Source organism: Carya illinoinensis, chromosome 4, assembly GCF_018687715.1.
Source record: "Carya illinoinensis cultivar Pawnee chromosome 4, C.illinoinensisPawnee_v1, whole genome shotgun sequence".
In the NCBI taxonomy this organism is placed as follows: domain Eukaryota; kingdom Viridiplantae; phylum Streptophyta; class Magnoliopsida; order Fagales; family Juglandaceae; genus Carya; species Carya illinoinensis.
The window spans coordinates 36809150-36830746 of NC_056755.1; positions in this window are offsets into that span (position 1 = coordinate 36809150).

Below are 21597 nucleotides of genomic sequence, written 5' to 3' on the forward strand. Positions count from 1 at the left end.
TAAACAACTCTCAAATGAATCACCAAATACAGAAAAATCATCCATAAACACTTCTAGGATGTTCTCAATCATGTCACTAAAAATGCTAAGCATGCATCTTTGAAACGTTGCTGGTGCATTGCATAAACCAAAAGGCATTCTCCTAAAAGCAAAAGTACCAAAAGGAAAAGTAAATATGGTCTTTTATTGACCCTCTGGTGCTATTTCTAATTGATAGTAACCGGAGAACCCATCTAAGAAACAATAAAAAGCATGTCCAGTAACTTTTTCTAACACTTGATCAAGAAAAGGCAAAGGAAAATGATCTTTCCTAGTGGCGGCATTCAACTTCCTAAAATCTATATACATGCACCAACCAGTAGGAATCCTAGTAGGAATCGATTCATTTTGTTCATTTTTAACAATGGTAAGCCCAGATTTTTTTGGAACTACATGAATGGGACTTACCCACTTGCTATCCAAGATGGGGTAAATGATACCTACATCAAGCAATTTCAGCACCTCATCTTTAACCACTTCCTTCATTGTGGGATTCAACCTTCTTTGCATTTCCCTAGAAGGCTTTGCATCACATTCTAAATAAATCCTATGGGTACACTCCAAGGGATTTATACCTTTTATATCAGCCATTGTCCACCCAATAGACTTTTTATGCTTCTTAAGGACATCTAGCAATTTATCTTCTTGTTCACTAGTTAAATGAGAAGAAATTACCATAGAGAAGGTGCTTTGTGGTCCTAAGAAAGCATACTTCAACTCCAATGGAAGAGGTTTGAAGTCTAAAGTTGGGGATTGCTCCTCCAAAGGATTGAGGGTTGATGTTAATGGTGGAAGTTGCTCAAATTTTGGCCTCCATGGTGGTGTAACTTGCTGACCTATTGAGGAAACAAAAGATGAGTCATTAACATTATCAAATATTTTCAAATCTTCTTCAAATTCCTCTAAAGAATCAATAAGTTGAAAGTAATGTGCAGAATTTTCATCAATGAAATTTTCCAGCAAATTCACTTCATGAAGTTCCTCAACTTCTTGCGGTTGCCTGCAAAGATTGAAAATATTTAGCTTTAAAGTCATATTTCCAAAACTCAACTTTAAAACTCCATTTCTAAAATTTATGAGTGCATTAGAAGTAGCCAAGAAGGGTCTTCCTAAGATAACAGGTGCTTGGAAAGTAGAATGAGTAGTCAATTGCATGTCGAGTACGACAAAGTCTACCGGATAGTAGAATTTGTCTACTTGAACCAAAACATCTTCCACAACACCTCTAGGAATCTTAATAGACTTATCAGCCAACTGCAATGTGATAGAAGTAGATTTCAACTCACCCAATCCAAGCTCAACATAAACATTATAAGGCAATAAGTTCACACTTGAACCTAAGTCTAATAATGCTTGGCCTATTTTTGAGCTCCCTATCATACAAGCTATGGTAGGGGATCCCGGGTCCTTGTATTTGGGAGGAGTGTTGGTTTGGATAATAGCACTAACCTGCTCAGTAAGAAAAGCTTTCTTTTGCACATTCAATTTTCGTTTTACGGTGCATAAATCCTTTAAAAATTTAGCATAGGTAGGAATCTGTTGAATAGCATCTAACAATGGTATATTAATCCTAACTTGCTTAAAAATTTCAAGAATTTCAGCGTGATGCTTATCTTTGTGCAAAGGGACTAACCTTTGAGCAAAAGGTGCAAGTGTAGTGCTTGGGACACTTTCAGATTCCAAAGGATCATGTGCCTCATTTTCAGAAGGAGGTTTAGAAGTGTTACCATTCTTTTCTACCTCTTGAGCTGGAATGCCAATCACCTTACCACTTCTCAAGATGCCAATCACCTTGACTTGCTTGACATTTGAATCTCCTGCCACACTTTGAAATTGCTGGTTTTGGCCTTGGGGATTAGGCTGAGATTGTGCAGGGAACTTCCCTTTCTCTTGAGCACTCATGGTTGTAGTCAACCTTGCGACTGACCCTCGAATCTCAGTAATGGCTTGTGAATTTTGACTGTTGATAGTAGCTTGGCTTTGCATAAATTGCTGAAAATTGATGGACAGCTTCTGGAAGTTGGTGGATAATTGTTGGAAATTGTCTTCAAGGTTCTTTTTCTGAGCTAGGACCATGTGGTTGGCATATTGAGATGGTCCTGAACCTCCTGGGGTCATGTAGGGTGCAAATTGTGAAGGACCAGCTATGTTGGGTGCAGGTAAAGCAGCTTGTTCACCCCTCCAACTGAAATTAGGCTGATTTCTCCATCCCGAATTGTAAGTGTTGGAATAAGGACCTGAAAAAGATTTAGCAACCATATTAACAGCATTAGATTGATCCAAGAGAACTTCTTTAAAGGCAGGAATGGTCGGGCAATCATTAGTTGAATGTCCTTGGTCCTCACAAATATTACAGCTCAAGGTAATCTGAGGTACAACTTGTATTTCATTCACTTTCTTCAATTCTGTGGTTTCTAATTTCTTAAAAATCATAGCCAACCTAGCATTCAAATCATCTACTTTCCTCAGATTATATTTCCCACCGCCTAAAATTTGCCTTGAACTTTCCGACCTATCATGAACATCAGATGTATCCCATGATTGTGCATTTTCAGCCAGATAATCAAAATATTCAAAAGCTTCCTCAGATTCTTTGTTAAAAAACTCTCCATTACACATGGTTTCCACAAATTGTCTCATTTTTTGTTGCAACCCCTTATAAAAAAAACTAATGACCCTCCAATTCTCATATCCATGATGAGGACATGCATTTAAAAGGTCTTTGAATCGTTCCCAACAATGATAAAATGTTTCCACATCCTTTTCGCAAACATTCATGATTTGTCCTTTCAAAGCATTGGTTCTATGCATGGGAAAAAATTTCTTTAAAAACTCAGTTTGCATTTCTTGCCAAGTCCCAATGGATCTTGATCTTAAAGAATTCAACCATGTCTTAGCCTTGTCTTTTAAGGAAAATGGAAACATTTTCAATCTTATGACCTCATCAGTGCATGTTCTATCCATGAATGTGGAGCACACTTCTTCAAACTCTTTGATATGCAAATAGGGGTTTTCAGATTTCATACCATGAAAGTGTGGTAATAATGGAATCATCCCAGGTTTGAAATTAAAAGCATTTGCATTAATAGGTAAAATGATGCAAGAAGGTATGCTATTCCTAACAGGCTGAAGATATTCTCGAAGTGTCCTGTTCTGATTCACCATTTCCCTGTCATGATGCTCTTCTTCAGCCATGTTATTATAAGTGTCAAATGATGATTCAAATGCTAAATTAAGAGAAACAGATGATGCACTTGATGATGAGGTTGATGATTCAGTCCTAGCAAGTCTATATGTGCTATCCCTACTCCAACCAGACATGCAAGTTCAGCACAAAACAAGATAAAAGTAAACAAGTAAAATGAGAGGGAAAGATATCACCCAGGCTGTGAAGAGGATCATAGCTCCATAAACGTCCTCTCAGGAGAAAGAGAATGCTCTGATAAGCACCAGTTGTCCCCGGCAACGGCGCCAAAAACTTGACTCGGTTTCGAATGTGCTTCCAAATGTAGAAGTGTCAAGTTGTATCAAGGATAAGTCCAGGATCGTATTCCACAAGGACAAAGGGTTATCAAAGCGTATATGAGATTTTTGAGTAACAAATGTGTCGACTATGAGAGATGAAAATAAAATTAAAATGCAATGCAAAAAAAAATAATCGAAGTTGAAATTAGAGTTTCTAATCAAAAAGGAAAATTAAGAAACACTTGGGTTGGGTTTGAGACTCTCTTTATTTTGCATTCTAGATAATTTTCTCGATTAACAACCCAATCAAGGCATTGATGATCGGAAGATAAAAGGGTTAAGCTCAAGTTTTTGCAATATTTTCCTAAAGGATTTTCTACTTTACTATTCGAACACACATTAATAAACAACTGAGAGAAGCCTTGATAATTTTCAAACTTTTGTTGTGCCTTACGTCAACAACAAATCAAGAGCAAGAGCCGCAATCTATTTTCAATTCAAATCCGACTAGTAATATAGTGAAATCAATATTCAACTAGAAAATATTGCATTAAACTAGGATCCCAAAATAAATCAAGTCTCATTCCACAACCCAAGCTAAAGAAATTAGCTACACATGATAATTTTAACAGCAAGGATTAATCTAAGTAGAGTCATATTAAAAATTAAAGAAAATACCAGCATAAAATAAATCTTAGAATGCAAAATAGATGGTCTATAAACTACCGAGCAATTCAAACGGTCAAAGCTCAAAGACATAAAACAAATCAAAACTAAATAAATAAATAAAACTAAAAACTGTCAAATGAAGGGAACGCTGCTCCTACTGCCGAATGAAAAAGACAAAGTGAAAAGAAATAAACTCAAAGCTCACTCTACGGCTGGTCTAAATGGAAAAGTAAAGTGAAAGGAAAACCAAAAACTGCTACCCTGCGTCTGAACGAAAAGAGAGGAAAAATAATCTCCAAGCTGCGCCGAATGAATACCAAAAGAAACAGAGAAATAATAAATAAAAGCTTTCACCTAGCGTCTTCAACGAAAGAAAGAAATAAAACTCAAAATACTCTACTGCTCTGCTGCTAAACGAAAACCAAAAGAAATCTAAAAAAAAACTACTAGCATCTCCAACGAGAAGGAAAAAAATAAAAGAAAATAAATGCTCCCTGCTGTGCTGAAGGTCTCCCACCAAAAATAGAGTGAGTAAGACAAAAGCAGTCGCTGTTGTGTCCGTCTAAAATGAAAAAGAAAAGCAAATGAAAATAAAGACTACCCTACCCTAGGTCTGAAAATGAAAAGCTCCAGCCGTAAGAAATAAAAATGTTAAAAAGCTCTCCCAACCAACTCTGTCTTGAACCAAAAAAAAGAAGAAAAAAATAAAGCTATCCAAAAAAACAAATTCTGAAGCCGCCCAGCCTTCTCTTAGTGCCCAGCGTGATATGCAATTGAGATGAAATTCCATAAGACCATAATCAATTCTTTTATTTCCTCATAGATCCTATTCTTTCTTTCCTTCCATAAATGCCCTACAATATACAAATGAAATGATATTATAGTTTAAGTATTTCAAGGGCAAATATGAGACTTTGATGTGCAAAATATTATCATCAATAAATTTTTCATTAAGTGTTGAAATTTTGATGCATAATTAAGTGTTCAATCCTTATTTGATAAAATAAATCACTCATTTAAACAACTTAATTATGCAATTCTAACCCTTTATCACTTATCCAAGGAACTTGTTAAAACTGTAGAACCTTTTAGGCTTTCATTAGGAGTCGCTGGGGTCTGTCTTCTATGCCTGTTGTCTCAGCCATGCAATGTCCTAGGAATATTTTCATCCGCATGACCAATGAATCTGATTTTCATAAAGCCTTGTCAAGGGAGTCGTGTGATATCAAGGGGGTCCCTTACCACCCCTTTTCCTGGTCTCCAGAGTTTGATGAGGACTGTGAGCCGCCGTATATTCCAGTTTGGGCTTTTTTGCTAGGCCTCCTGCCTAACTTCTATCATTCTTCTCTCTTAAAGATACCCACGTCACAGATAGGGAAGTATATCTGCAATGACAATCCTATGACCTGTGCTACTCGTACTGATGGGGCTCAGGTTTGCTTAGAAATTGATGCTTCACATGAACCCCTTTCTCATTTTTGGATTGGTATTCCTGGTATGCCAAAAAGCTGTAGGCAGGAGATTATTTGCGAGACTTTTCCGGCTTACTGTTCAACATGTCGATGCTAAGGCCACAACTAATGGACTTGCAGGTATGAAAGTGATCAAAAACAAAAGGTGAAAGGAGAGAAGATCTGGGTGAAGAAACTTGAAAAATCGATTGACAAGGGGGTGAACGTGGCTAGAAGTTTACCGATTGTACCTCTTTTGCACAAGTCTGACAACCATGAGAAGACTTTGGAACCTTTTGTTGGTGTCGTGATAACTGAATAGGGAGAATCTAGTAAAGAAGCACCTCGGCAGGAAATTTCTCATCCGATTGTTTCTGATGGCAAAGCTCTATTGGGAGTGGTCAATTCTGAAAGCCTCCATGGCTAAGGGGTTTCTAGACAGGCGCAAGCTCCTCCTAAGAAGGAGTCTGGGTTTGAGGTTGGCTCTACTTTGATTGGAGAGTCCTTGACTGTAGCCATTCAAGAGGCTGTACCGAATCCTGCTATACTTGATGATCTACCATTGGAAAGGGTTGATGAGAAAGGTAATGCAAGTCTAGGGCCTACGTGCAGGTCTACGTTTGGGTTGAATGAGGAAGCTAATGTCCTTGGGTCTAGTGTGAAAGCCCACCGTGAAAGGAAATAGCTTCATCCGAGTGTTGAACTAACAATGGGTTGTTCAAATGAATTGATTGCCATGGGCTTTGGACTTGTGGTTGCTGCCATGGGTTCTGGTGAGATTGGGCCTAACTCTAAGGTGTTATTGGAACCGATTGAAATTAAGGAGCTTGAAGGTGCAAGTGATGAAGAAACAGTCCATGAGGGGTGTGCAATTGTTGCTGAGCAAGACATGAGCATTCATTCATATTGTGAAAGTGAGCGTGACAAGCTGAAAGGTGATCTGAGAAAAGATTATTGCTCTGACTTGGCTGGTAAGTTTCAAAAATGAAGCTCCACTAGGGTGGTCACTTGCCCTTCTAAATTGAACTTATGATTAGTCCAATTATTTTTTGGAATATTAGGGGTCTCGGTACATCTATCATGCATTTAAAGAAACTTATAAAAAACTTTAGGCCTAATATTCTTGCTTTGGCCGAACCTTTTGTGACGGCGGATGAAATTCCTAAGTTGTTAGGGCGCCTCAAGTGTGAGTTTTTCCTCACTAATGAAGCACAAAATGGGAAAATTTGGTTACTTTGGAAGTCTACAGTTTCGGTCCATTTGTTGGCTGCTTCTAATCAATTTGTGTCAGTAAAAATAGAAGAGAATGGGCATGTCTATGTTCTTACCATTGTGTATGCTAAGTGCAATCAGTTAGAGCAGAAGATGTTATGGGAGGACCTAGAAGCTTCTGGGTGTGGTAATCTTCCTTGGCTCATATGCTGAGATTTCAACATTATCAAAAATGATTTGGAAAGAAGAGGTGGTCATCCACGTCCTTTCTTAGCTATGGAAGATTTTAACATGTGCATTCATAACAACGGGTGGCTGGACATGTGCTCTAAAGGCCCAAGTATGACTTGGTGTAATGGTCGAGGCAGTTTGGTGCTCAGTTGGGCAAGGTTAGATAGATGTTTCATCGATTCTAATTTTCTTAACTATTTTCCTAATGTGTTTTTTCAGGTCTTGGCTTGTACCACTTCTGATCACTCTCCGTTGGTCCTTTTAGGTATGCTCCTAGTCCTTTTTAGTTTCAGTTTATGTGGATTGATCATAGTGATTTTCTTTGCCTTGTGGAGAGCGTGTGGAGATTAGAGGGGTATGGTCATGGCCTTGGGAATCTTTCTATTAAATTGAAAAGGGTCAAGGTTGCTTTAAAGGAGTGGAATAGGAATGTGTTTGGCAGGACTGAGGTCATCATCAATCAATTAGAGCATTGTATTAAGAGTTTGGAAGTTCATCTTCAAACTTGTTTCAATCAAGAGGATGAAATGCTCTCTTGAAGTCTAAAATGGATTTGTCTACTTGGCTTGATAGAGAAGATACTCGTCTTGCTCATATGGCTAAATATAGTTGGTTGAAAGATGGGGATCAAAATTCTAAATTTTACCATGCTTACATGAATGCTAAAAATCATAAGAAGATTAAGGAGATGCGTTTGGTTGATCGTACTTGTTTAAATTCTCCTTCTAAAATTCATAAAGCTGCTGTTGATTATTTTAATAATTTCTTCGGGGTTGGGGGTCTTCGTGAACTGCCCAATCTTAGTGATTTATTTGATCCTGTGATTACTATTGATGAGAACAGGGTTCTTTGTTGAGCTCCTTCTCTCAAGGAAATTAAGGACGCTCTCTTCAGTATTTCTATTGATAGTAGTCCTGGTTCGGATGGTTTTGGCTCAGGTTTCTATAGAGTTTGTTGGGATTTGGTTAAAGATTACTTGTTGGGTGCTATCTCTGATTTTTTTCATTGTATGTCTCTTCCCAGATTCTATATTGTGTCATTCATTGTTTTAATTCCTAAGGTGGATAAACCCTCTGGATTCAATAAATTCCGGCCTATTAGTCTCTATTCGGTGATCTATAAGATTTGTGTGATTACTATTGATGAGAACAGGGTTCTTTATCGAGCTCCTTCTCTCAAGGAAATTAAGGACACTCTCTTCAGTATTCCTACTGACAGTAGTCCTAGTCCGGATGGTTTTGGCTCAGGTTTCTAAGAGTTTGTTGGAATTTGGTTAAAGATGACTTGTTGGGTGCTATCTCTGATTTTTTTCATTGTATGTCTCTTCCCAGATTCTATATTGCGTCATTCATTGTTTTAATTCCTAAGGTGGATAAACCCTCTGGATTCAATAAATTCCAGCCTATTAGTCTCTATTTGGTGATCTATAAGATTTGTGCTAAAATTATTGTGAGCCATCTTACGGATTTACTTAGTAATATTATTTCTCAAGAGCAAGGGGTGTTCATTTCTGGCCATTGTATTTTCGAAAACGTTAGTCTTACCCAAGAGATGGTTCATTCTATTCATAGAAATATTAATGGAGGGAATGTTTTGGTTAAACTTGATATATCCAAGGCTTATGATCGTGTTGATTGGAATTTTCTTTTACATGTGTTGGATGCTTTTGGTTTCTCTTTTGAGATTTGTACTTTGATTAAGGCTTGAATTACCACTCCTTGGTATTCCGTTATTATGAATGGCACCTCTTTGGGTTTCTTTAAAGGGAAGCGTGGTTTGAGACAAGGCGACCTGCTCTCTCCCTATTTATTTATCATTATGCAAGAGGTGCTTTCTCGCATTCTTAAGGTTTCTTTCGGAAACGAAAAAATTGGTCAGTTTATTCAGGCTCGTGGTACCCCCCTTATTTCTCATCATATGTATGCGGACGATATTGTTATTTTTAGTAATGGTGGTAAGAGGTCCATGGGGAGTTTGATGGAGGTTCTGAATATTTATGAAACTTGGTCGGGGCAAGTTCTTAGTAGAGAAAAAAGTGCTATATTTTTTTCTAAAAGAATTTCTCTTACTAGAAAATCTTCCATTCTTCATATCACTGGTTTTTATAAAGGTTCTTTTCCTTTTAAATATTTGCGGGTTCCAGTTGTGGATGGCAGGCTTAAAGTTAGTGATTTTGGTGATTTGCTTGGTAAGATTAAAAGGAAGATTGCAGGTTGAAATATGAAAATGCTTTCTACTAGTGGTCATACTATTCTGCTTCAACATGTTTTATCGAGTATGGCTACCCATCTTTTAGCTATTTTACATGTTCCTAAAACTATGCTTATAGTTTTGAATAGACTCCTGAGTTCTTTCTTTTGGGGTGATTCCGATGGTGAAGGTAAGAGAGAATGGATTGCTTGGTATAATATCTGTAGGCTTATTGAGGAAGGTGGCTTGGGTATCTGGGATTTTGGTGATATTCAAAGGGCTTTACACTTGAAACTGGCCTGACGCCTGGTTACAAGACAGTCTTTATGGGCGGATTTCTTTAGGGGTAAGTATGTTAGGGGTAATCATCTCTCTCTTTTGGCGACCAATAAGGGTACTCGGTTTTGACAATCTATTGTTAGAAGTATTCCTAATGTTTTAAACAATTCTAAGTGGCTTGTTTGAGATGGTAATATCTCTTTCTGGCATGATAATTGGGTTGAAGGTGGCCCTCTCAGCAATCTTTATCCAGTTATTGAGTAGCCTTTGCTGAAAATTAAAGAATGTCACTCTGACAATGTTTGGGATGTTCCTCTCATGGAGAGACTTGTGGGTACTATCCATAAAGCTTTTGAATTGTGTAATTTTTTGGCTAGGAGGAAGGAGGGTCAGGATGACTTAATTTGGTTAAATGACAAGGCTAGTAATTTTACTACAAAAAGTGTTTGGGATTGTATCTAAGTTAGGGCATCTCCTTTAGATTGGGCTGATTGGATTTGGCATAAAAATCTCCCAAAGAAAGTCTCTATTATGATGTGGAAGGCCCATCACAATTGTTTGAGTGTTGATGCGAAGATTAAAAATGTTGGTGTTCCTCTGGCATCGAAATGTCATTGTTGTTCTAGGGGTCAAGTTGAGGATTTGAATCATGTGCTTTGTACTGGTGATTTTGCTCGTCAGATTTGGCGCATGACCACGATTCAGTGAGGTACGCACATGGGTGTTTTTCAGACTTGACAAGAACAAATTAATTTTTGGTTCCGTTGTGCGAATAAGTCTTCTCAAGTTAGAACCAGTTTTGGTCTTCTCCCTTCCATTGTTTCTTGGAAACTTTGGGTATGGCGTTGCAAAACCCGGTATGATGGTAAAGCTTCTAATGTTGAGGCGGTTTGGCATGTTATTAAATTTTGGCTTCGTAGGATTATGCATGTGATTATGAGAGTTTCTAAAATTTCTCATAATGATGTTGGTATCTTAAACAGACTTGAGATCCCGATCTTAGCCCCTAAACCTAAGTAGGTGCGTGTGGTGAGATGCTCTCAGCCTCATTATGGCTGGGTTAAATTTAATACGGATGGTAGTAGCTTAGGATCCTGGGCCAGCTCGTGCTGGGGATGTTATTCGTGATCATTGTGGCAAGTTTTGTATGGCTTATTCTGTTTCCTTAGGTCAAGGTTCTAATAATTTTGTTGAGCTGCATGGGGTGTTGGAAGGGATTCACAGGTGCTATCAACTTGGGTATTTACTTTTTGAGATTGAGACAGATTCTCAATTGCTAGTCAATTGGATTACTAACGGGAACTGTAATATTTGGTATTTAGAGGATTTCTGGGAGGAATTACATGAGTATCTTATGGGCATGAATTATTGCATTTGCCATATTTGTCAGGAAAGGAATGTTGTGGCCGATTTTTTTGCTAAGAGGGGCATTGGGGTTTTAAAAAGAAATTGGGTTGTTAATAGTGATACTATGCCTGATCAACTAAGAGGGCTTCTTCGGATGGATAGACTCGGGCTTCCCTATCTTTGCATCTCATATGTTTGGCCTTGGTAAGTTTGGTTTCTTTATATTTTATTCTTTGAATAATTATTTTTGCTTTTGTGCTCTTTCTTGCATGTGTTGATGTGTTTGTTGTTTAGGTTTGGTCTTGTTTTGGTATTGTACCTAGAACAATGGTGTTTTTTGGTTTTGGTTGGGTGGTTTTTTAGTTTTTTTAACACCTGGGTTTTGTTTTTTCTTTTTTGATTTCTTGTATCACTCAGGTGTTTTCTGGTTGTAACCATAGTTTTCCTCCGTCATAAGTCAGGGCTATCAATAAAATTGCCGTCCTCTTCTCTACAAAAAATAAAAAATAAAAAAAAGTCTTTTTTTTTTAATTCTTCCAATCGACTCGAGTCAAGTCAAGTAAAAAAAATTGTCCTAATTTCATCAGCAATGAATGTTTGCCATACTTTCCATTAAATTACCAGAAATGGTAGATACACCAACATTTTGTATCAATATTTTGTATTGAATTTTTATTTTTACTTTTCTACTAAATAGTTAAGAAGACATTTTTTAAATGATTTTGTATTTTTTATTTTTAAAAATATTTAAATGGATTTTAAAAAATATTTGAAAAAAATAAATTACACAATTCGGTAGAAAAAATAGTTAGAACTTGTTGTGGTTGTAGCATCACTCATTACATAGTTTGCATGTTTCTCTTTCCTGTTGTTGGTACGTTGTTGGCAATTGTTTCGTTCTTGTGATTCTTTAAGAATAAACAAACCGTCTACATATTAGGTTTTTCATACATAATACTACATTTTCCTCGTTAGTTTGAAGGGTTGTCACGTTTGGTTTACTTGATTTTGAGAAAAAAAATAGAGAATATTTGTGAAATTTGTTAGATATAATATTAATAAGTTTTGTGAAAGGAGAGAAAATTTTATAGGACTGAAATCGAAACTGACTGACTAGTGATTTTACATTCGGAAAGCCAATTGAAACCTATCGATATAGAGAGGGAAACCAGCTGGATTGGTTATGGGTCATTTTAGGCTCCCCTTTTTGGACCTCGGTCGGTTTGGGAAACTCCTTTTTCTTTTTGGGCTTTCTATGAGTTGATTTTAAATCCTAGCTTGCTGAGTTTTTAAAATCTATTTTAAATATTCAAGTTTTATTTTAATTTTAATCTCATTTTTAATGTTAGGCTTAGGTTAAAAAAATTAATTAACAATGATAAAATAGTAATGCCGTGATGACGCAAGTACTAAGTATATACTATTATACTAATTACCAGATAATTTAAAAATATAAAACCTCTACTAGATGTTTAATACACATTAAAAATAAAAACAAATTTTCCTAAGCAACAATACAACTAAAAAATATAAGATAAATAAATTGCAATAATTCTTGATCTTCTCATATTCAATCTTCAAAAGTTGTGATGCCTGATTGTGCTCCTAACTCTATATAGAAACATTAATAAGATTAAAATATCAAATATTAGTCAAATTGAATGATCAAAACATTACCAGATTCTACTCTTCACTATACATGTGGGTTACAAGACTCTATAACAGTGTTTGCACTATTTGAGTCTCTATCGAATCATCTCCCAAATTAATGGTTGGTTCATAAGAAAATAGCCCTAGGTGTGTTAGCCCCGGGTGCACCTAGGTTGCCTCAACCATATCGGGATTGAAGTTTAAAAGTTTGAACTCATATGAAGGATATTTTCGAAAGACAAAAAACATGAACTCATTTCAAGGGTGTTTTTGGAAGAAATACCAAAATTTTGTAAGAGTACGTAGTGATAGGCTTACAACCTATTTACAATTTATATACAATTTTAAGTATAATAATATTTTTTATAATTAGATTTAAACCCATCAAATCAAAAGTACAAGTCAAAATAAAATTAAAGATAATATTATTTTATTACATAATTATAAACAAGTTGTTATTAAGTAGTAATTCTATCAAAATGCCATATCCTTTCATTCTTCCCCTCTTACAGAAAAAATTCATATAGTTTGCCAAAAATGCAACACTACTTATCGGAGCTCATTTTTTTCCTCATTCTGTATGTGAACTTTGTGTTCAAGCGTCTTCTATTCCAAGGATTTACTAGATAGTTTTAAATATTTTGTTATATTGGAACTTGAGCATTTGCTGTGTTATGTTCCTTTTCGGAGTGGGCGAAAATCGCAATGGCGAAGATATTCATGGAGTGGCATGAGTTTTCCTTCCCTTCTAGATTGCATAAGAGATAACATGAGACATTTACCTGATTTTTGTACAATATACTGGGTTAGTTTTGTTTTTCTTTTATTTTATTTATTTATTTATTTATTTTTATAAATTATTTTCCTTTTATTTATAAAGATAAAAAATACATTGACGTAAGTTAGGGGAAAAAAAAGAAAATAAAAAGATGTCAACTCACATTTGTATCGAGGGGCTAACTCACTTAAAGTATTGGCATTTGATTGGTCAATTTCAAAATTTGAAGAATATTTAATTTTTTTGTTTTTGGCCAATTACTGAAAACTTAAAATCTACATTGGATAAGCTATCACATTCTCTATAATAATAAAATCTTATTATTTTTTAATTACTTATATTTCTTTAATTAATTTTTTTAATTAATTTTTTATTTTATTTTCATAAGCTTCAATAACCTTCAACAATTATATTTATTTTCATTTTCACAATCCAACAATCTATAATATAACAATCTCATATGTACATAGCTGTTAAAATCTCACCTTCATATATTAAAAGGAAATAATAAAATATGAGGATGAATATTGCTATAGTTTCTTTCATGTATGAAAAGTCATGTGATGAAGTTACTGTAGCTTAAATTTCAGATGAAATGTACTTAACTAATCCATTGTAGGCTCAATTTAGTGAATATTCTCTAAAATATGAAGGGCTGTGGAATTTGGCTAATCTAATACAAGTGCTTAGGCTGTTATGTATCAAAACTCTTGTAAAAAAGGATAGTAAAATTGAAAATTTTTTGGAATGAGTTTTTCTACTCATTATCTCACATGCCACACATTTTCTTTTCATTTTATTAATTGTTTTTGGTTTTCTTCCTGATAAACTAATTGAGTTTTCTTCTCATCATCTTTACATCACATACTTGCTATGTAGAAAAAAATAAAAAGATAAAAAATCATGTGTGGTGCGTGGTATATGGATGATCGATGAGTATGGTGTGATGACCCGTTTTTACGTGTATTTTCACTGAAGGGTTGTTTTTAATTTAATTAATATATTGGTTTATTTATTTTAAATTAATGTATTTTAAATTGATTTTAATTTATTTGATGTGTTTAATTTATTTTAATCCTTTTACGGTTTTTAATATCGTTTTCAGCAGATCGGTTTTTAGTCTCCGGAATGAGGATTGGACCTCATTTCTTTTCTTTCCTCTTTTTCTTTTTCCCTTTTTCCTTTCCTTTTTCCTTCTTTTTCTTTCTTTTTCTTTCTTTTCTTCTTCTTTCTTCTCCTTTCTCTCCCACGTACGCATAGCTGCCCCTTTTTCTCATTCCCGTCGCCGCCACTTTGACCGGCCAGTTCTCCGCCGTCCGGCCACTGTTTAGTGCACAGCCACCACCATTCTCTTCCCCTTCCACCAGAGATCATCCCCACCAATTTTCAGAGCCATCGGACCAGCCGTTAGCTTTCGAGAGCCGCCGGAAGTCGCTGCACCTGCTCTGTTTTTGCCCCTGTCGCCGGTTGCTTTCGCAGCCCAGAACCGCCGCTCACCGGCGGCGTGGCCTACACCACCCACCCAGGTTTCTTCCCCTCTCACCGGTGAACATCCCCACCAAGTTTCACCTCCATCCGAGCCACCGTTAGCCACCACGAGCTCCTCCAAGCCATATGGTTTTTCACTGATTCCGGCGCCGTCGCACCACCTCCGGCCACCATCTTTTCACAGATTTTTCCCCTACCTCTTGCCGACCTAAACCACTCAATTCCGGCCTCGATCCGTTGCCGGAGCAGCTCCCACGAGCTCAACTCCGTTCAGCCCCTTTTTGGCCTTTAACCGCCATTTCCACTACCACCCACAGCCAAAACTCATTTCCTTTAGCTTCATAAATATCTCAAGACCATTCCCTATCAATTTCGTGCCTTGGTTTGTCCCCGTTCGAAAATGGGTAATTTATTACCCACGGCAACAGTGTAAATTACACTGTTACGTTGCTTTTCTTCCGCCGTTTGCAACACCGCAAGCTTTCTAAAAATACCATATAGCGCTGTAAGTATTTTTCAAACCCTATTTTCAGATTTAAATATATATTGCTCATTCAATTATTTATTGCTGCTGGTTGGTTGATTCCGGACTCAGTCCGAGGAGTTCGGGGGTCGGATGGATGGAGGACGGAGTTGCTTGATTTATTGTTTTATGGTTGGTTGTTTGTTTTGTGCATTGATAATTGCATTTGCATGGTGCATGCACGTGTATTTTATTTTATTTGAGAAATCCTGTTTTGCTGGCGTAAATGGATTTTCGGGTGCGTGTGTCTCACGAGCCCAAGCCGGGATGGATTATTATCTCGGTGGAGCTCCTCTGGTCACTCGGGAGTGGATAATACTGAGTGACGTCTCCTGAGTTGTCGCTGGGCGACGATGGGAGCGGGGCTAGAGCCGGCCAGGTACACGCGGAGCGCGAGTCTGGGCATCGCTCTACTCACCGACTCCGTGGCCCTTCGCTGGCGAGGGCTAGAGGATGGCCTGGCCAGGTACGCGTGGGGTGTGAGTCTGGGCATCGCTCATTTAGTTGTTACCTACGGTATGGCACAGAGCCAGGGTGTGCGGATGATCTCTATGGGAGATCATGGTGCATGCAAAACCGGATTTTTTTTTATGGTTTTCGGATGTGGGCCATTTTCTGGAAAAATGGCGAGTTTTGGTTTTGAGGCTTTTGATCCATTTTCTGGGAAAATGGCGAGTTTTGGTTTTGAGGCTTTTGATCCATTTTCTGGGAAGATGGTGGTTTGGGCCATTATCTGAGATAATGGCGAGGCTTGGTTTTGAGGATATGTTTTTATGGGCCAAATGGGTTTTTTTGGCGTGCGTGGTAAAAATGTGGTTTTGCGGGACATTTGCATTGGCTTTTCTTGCATCCATGTTGCTTGAGTTCTATGTGTTTTTATCTGGTGGTGTTTGGGTTTTACTTACCTGCGGTACCATTTTTGGTTCCGTAGCTTTTGGTGCAGAGTTCGAGGATGAGGAGGAGGAGGCTGAGCCCGAGGATGCGGCTCCATCGGGTTGCTGATGTTATGCTTTGTATTTGATATTATATTATATTCGGTTTTGTAATATTTGTTTATATATGTTTTGAATAGCTTTGTATTAAACAAGAAAAAATTCTGGTACTTAGTTATAGACTTGCTTTTTGCTGCGTTTTTCTCGTGCACTTTGTTGCTTTTGCATACACTTGGCACACGTCGTTAGGGTGGTGACCCGTGATGTCATCATCCGGACGTCTCGATTTCCCCGTGTCCGTGCATGGGGGTTTGGGGGCATCACATATGGTTTTTATGTTTGAATATATATTTTGTTAGAATAATTCTTATCTTAATTTTTATATTTAGATAATGATGGAATGAAAAATTTAGATAATATATATTTTTAGAGTTAGAGATCATTTATTTTATTTTGAATAATTTTTCAGAAAAATATAAGAAATAGGAAAACTAATCATAGACATCTTATCTGGGATCTTTACTGATGGGCTCTTGTTTGGTCCGGACCAGAAAAATTGACCGAACTAGATTGAAAATTTGTTTAGTCGGTTTCAATTGTCCGTTTGTGGAACCGAATGGATTTCGGTTTGGTCTAGGGGTCTGTGTTTTTTGGACCGGATTGGATTGGACCGAAACCGATCAAACAAAATATATATATTTTTAAAATATTATATATAGTGTATATTATTTTATATAGTAATTGTATAAGTTAATTATATAATTTCTAAATAATCTAATATCATTGACCAAATAATTAAATGTTAAATAATACATACGATCAATTAATAATATATCATAAATCATATGATAATTTACGTCATTATATGTAGATACATCATACATTCATATTTTTTTAGTTTTTTTTATTATTATTAATTTTATTCCTAAAATTAATTTTTTTATATATATTTTGCAATTAGCATCGATTACATACATTTGGCATTAATAATACAAATATAATAATAAAAATTATAATTTTTTTATATATTATATTAAAAATATAATAAAATGATAAAAATATATAATATATTATAATAATAAAATGAAGGTGAAGGTGAAGGTGAAGGCTTGTGTTGTTGAGGAAGGGAGAAGAGAAAAAGGTTGTGAGAGAGAGTGGGAGGAGAGAGAAATAATTAGTAAAATAAAATTTGTAGAGTGAATATTAGATCTCCAAATTTATATAGGTATTGTTCATAGCTATGCAAAAATATAGAGATGCATAATCCAATATAATGAAATTTAGAATGATATTATGCAAATATGTCTTTACATATACATACACATAAACCAATGTCACTACTTAACCAATCCTATTAGTCCTTGGCGTCAAAGCTTCTAGTGACAGTTACATCCCGTATGCACCTCATCAATGACGACACGTCGATACAAAATGACATTTCCTTTATCAATAAACCCTAAATGAAAAAGGACGTGAAAAAAACAATTCCAGGCAAAATAAACTTCAAATCCTACATCATGCCTGAATAGGTTCTAAATATGATAAAACTTTAAAGCAAGACCTACATTCACTCCTTTATTTTAAAATTTTGATTATAGAAGCTCACTACTCCATATTAGGAATGAAATTATACTGGACCTTCTGCCTTCTACACCAAGGAAAATATGAGAGATTTTGTTTATATTCATTTACAAACTAGAAGACTCAACCTATGAATGGCATCAGAGTGTTTGATATCAGGTAATCGTGACATGATAGAGTTGGAATATTAGGTCAAAAGATTTTGTTCAAACGTTTCAACTTATAAGTTAGTATATGGAGGATACACCATTCATTCTGCTTTTATGGTATGATTTAATTTGTAGGATTCCAATTTCTAAATCATTTCTACAAACGAAATTCTATTATATTAGGAGTTAGGAATATGTCATTCACATGGACTTGCAAATAAAATTTGTATTTTTGTTCCAAAGCTTGTTCTAACTAATTTTGTTTCTTCTCTCATGTATACTTGTTCTAACTAACTTTTTTTTATTAAAATATTACTTACTTTAGCTACAAGTTCCTCCATGAATGGTTAGATAACATAACGGGCCACTGGCCACCTATGGCTCAAGGTGGCTTGATCTCATCTGGTCATCTGGCCCATTCAACCACTACAGTGGTGACCCAATCTGGCCAACCTTGTAGTGGCCTACCTAGCCATAATGGATAGCCAGATCAGGCCAACCCATGATGGCCCAATTTGTGCTTCATTTATTTTTCCTTAAGCCACTAAAGATATTGCAAACAATATGCTTTTATATGTTACATCCTTCATATCAAACTAGCAAGAAATCCTGAACATTTCTTATAGGATATGACAAAAAAATTTGTCATCCAGTATTTAAGTAAAAATGAACAAACTTAAAAAGACAGTGAATCAGATAGAAGATAAATGAAGAACAAACTTAAAAAGACAGTGAGTCTATGCCATTTAGGAATCATATATAAACATTTGACCTAAGAGGAATATACAACCACTCTCATACAATAGAGTGACGATGACCCTTCTCAACACATGAGACATAACTTGCACATTCACTCCAACCCTTTGTTTTAAAATTTTGATTATAGAAGTTCACTACTCCATATTAGGTATGAAATTATATCAATTCTTGGACCTTCTGCCTTCTCCACCAAGGCAAATATGAGAGATTTTCTTTAGATTCATTTACAAAGTCAAGTAAACCAAATGTGACAAAACCCTTCCAAACCAACAAGGAAGATGTAGTATAATGTATGAAAAATTGCAGGAGGAGCATACAACTACTTGATCTCATTGATTATTAACCACCTGATCCGCTGTGTGTTTATTTATTCTCAAACATAGCCTAAACCATCGCAAGAAAGCAACAGTTCCCAACAACCATGGTTATTCTTCAATAAGTCTATCAAAGGTTAATATTGATATGGCTATTTTCTGTCTGTTGTTATATGGCTATTCCTAGAGTGAATAGTAATCTCAATAGTAACACCTAGCGTAATGTTTTTAAAATCACAGTGTAGAATGTTCAAATTAGGCTAGAAAAGTTTTATTTGGACACCTGGAAAGATCTTATCCACATTTCGTAAATAGTTTTGGACACTTGGCACAAATAGGAACCATGAGATGGATTGTAAAGAAATCAAGGTGTGAGATCACGTCACCAAAGCAAAACCCTATTCTTTCATCTAATCAACCAAATTGAGCCAGACCAAAGAGGGTTTCAACCCTAGAGAAACCCTAAATGGTTGGAATCCAATTGAAACCCCCAAAACTTGGTTGAAACTGAAACCCTAAATGGTATCCCCAAAGCCTAAAGTTGGCCACCAAACCTTTTTTATCCAATTTCTAGTATTGTGTTTAATCACTTGATTAAATCACTTTCACATGCTATTAATTCACTAAATTCTTGTTATGACTTCATTATCCAACCTTTTAATCATTGAAAATTTGATTAGGCCAAGAAAAATTAGATTTGAGCTTGATAGCATCTCAAACCCTAACCAAACCCCTTTTAAACCCCAAATTGAAGCCCACTTGGTTGAGGTCCACCAAGGCCCACGAATTTGGTCATCTTGGCAAAGCTTCTTGAAGAAGTTTCCTCCCCCACATGGTAGTCCATCCACTGCCCTTGGCTACACCTAATAGTGTCATGATGTAAAGGATAAATCCACCTCATCACCCTCCATTCCTCACAGCTGCAAGAGGCAATCATTGCCCCTCACTATTCTCCACTTTATGTGACATAACCACCTCCAATTAAGAGTCATTCAAGCCCATGCCTTCACCCTCCAGACTTATAAAGTCTTGCAAGACACATTTCACTCCATTTCATCACTTCTTCATTCCATTCTTTGAGAGAAACCCAAAAGAGCTCTCTTGGACAGATTTCTAGGTCTTTTTGTGTGGTGAGTTTCAACCATTATAAGTATTTTCTCATGTTAACTTCTTCATAAAAGTTGTTTGGATTTGATTTTTGTTTCCATGGATATCTTATTCATCTCATTATATGGTCATTTGATCGATAGAAAGTATTTTTAATCATGGAAAGGTCTGGGTGTGAAACTGGAGTGTATGTTATGTTTTGGAATTTGTGACGAAACTAATGGACATATCTTGGTCCAAAAATATTATGGAGTGTTTTAGCATGTGTTTATGAATGTATATTGAGGTTTTATTACATGAATAAAGCTTTTGATGATATATTTTCTTAGATCTAGAAACTTGAAAAATGGAAGTGGTAAAATAGCTTTTGTTTTGAGAAAGTTTGAATATTTCGTGATTTGATCTTACTCCAAAGGCTTTGATATTTTTATGTGATGATCCTAAGTCTCTTATTTGCATGTTAGTATACTATTTTGAAGATATTTAGTATTATTTTTAAAGATATAATTTTTCTATGCAAAAGGATTTTGGTTAGGCTTAAGATTTGATATCTCTTGGTTTGATCCATGTTTTATTGATTTTTAGCCATGTCATTTTAAATTTGATTGTTGGATATTCTTTAGGACACATTTTTAAACCATGTTCTGTTTTAATTTGAAGATCTCATCTTTTTAAACTGTGACGCCCCCAAATCCCCACGCCCGGACACGGGGAAATCGAGACGTCCGGATGGTGACAACCCGGGTCACCATCCTATCGACGGGTGCCAAGTGTGTGCAAAGGCAACAAATGTGCACGAAAGAACACGCAGCGGATAACGAAAGTCATAACTAAGTATCAGAATTTTTCTTAACGTAATACAAGCTGTTCAAAACATACATAAATAAAATATTACAAAAACACAAATACGGTTTTAAACCAAATAATAAAATATTAAAATATTCCTCCTCTTCGTCCTCCAACTCTGCACCAAAAGCTACGGAACCAAAAATGGTACTGCAGGTAAGTAAAACCCAAACACTACCAGATAAAAACACATAGAACTCAAACAATATGCAATAAACATGCCCAATGCACAAAACCCAAAAACATAATTTTCCACACACGCCAAAAACCCATTTGGCCCAAAAACACATCCTTTCCGAAAAACACGCCAAAAGTCACATTTGGCCTTTAACTGACTCAAACCATTATCCATATTAACCGTATGCACCATGACCTCCCCTAGGGATCATCCGCACACCCTGGTTCCAGTGCCACACCGCAGAGTACCACCACGCATGTGACACCTAACGAGCGATGCCCAGTTCCGTGCCCCGCACGTTCGTAGCCAAGCATCCTCTAGCCCTCACCAGCGAAGGGCCACGGAGTCGGTGCATAGGGTGATGCCCAGTTCTGCGCCCGGCGCGTTCGTAGCCAAGCAACCCCTAACC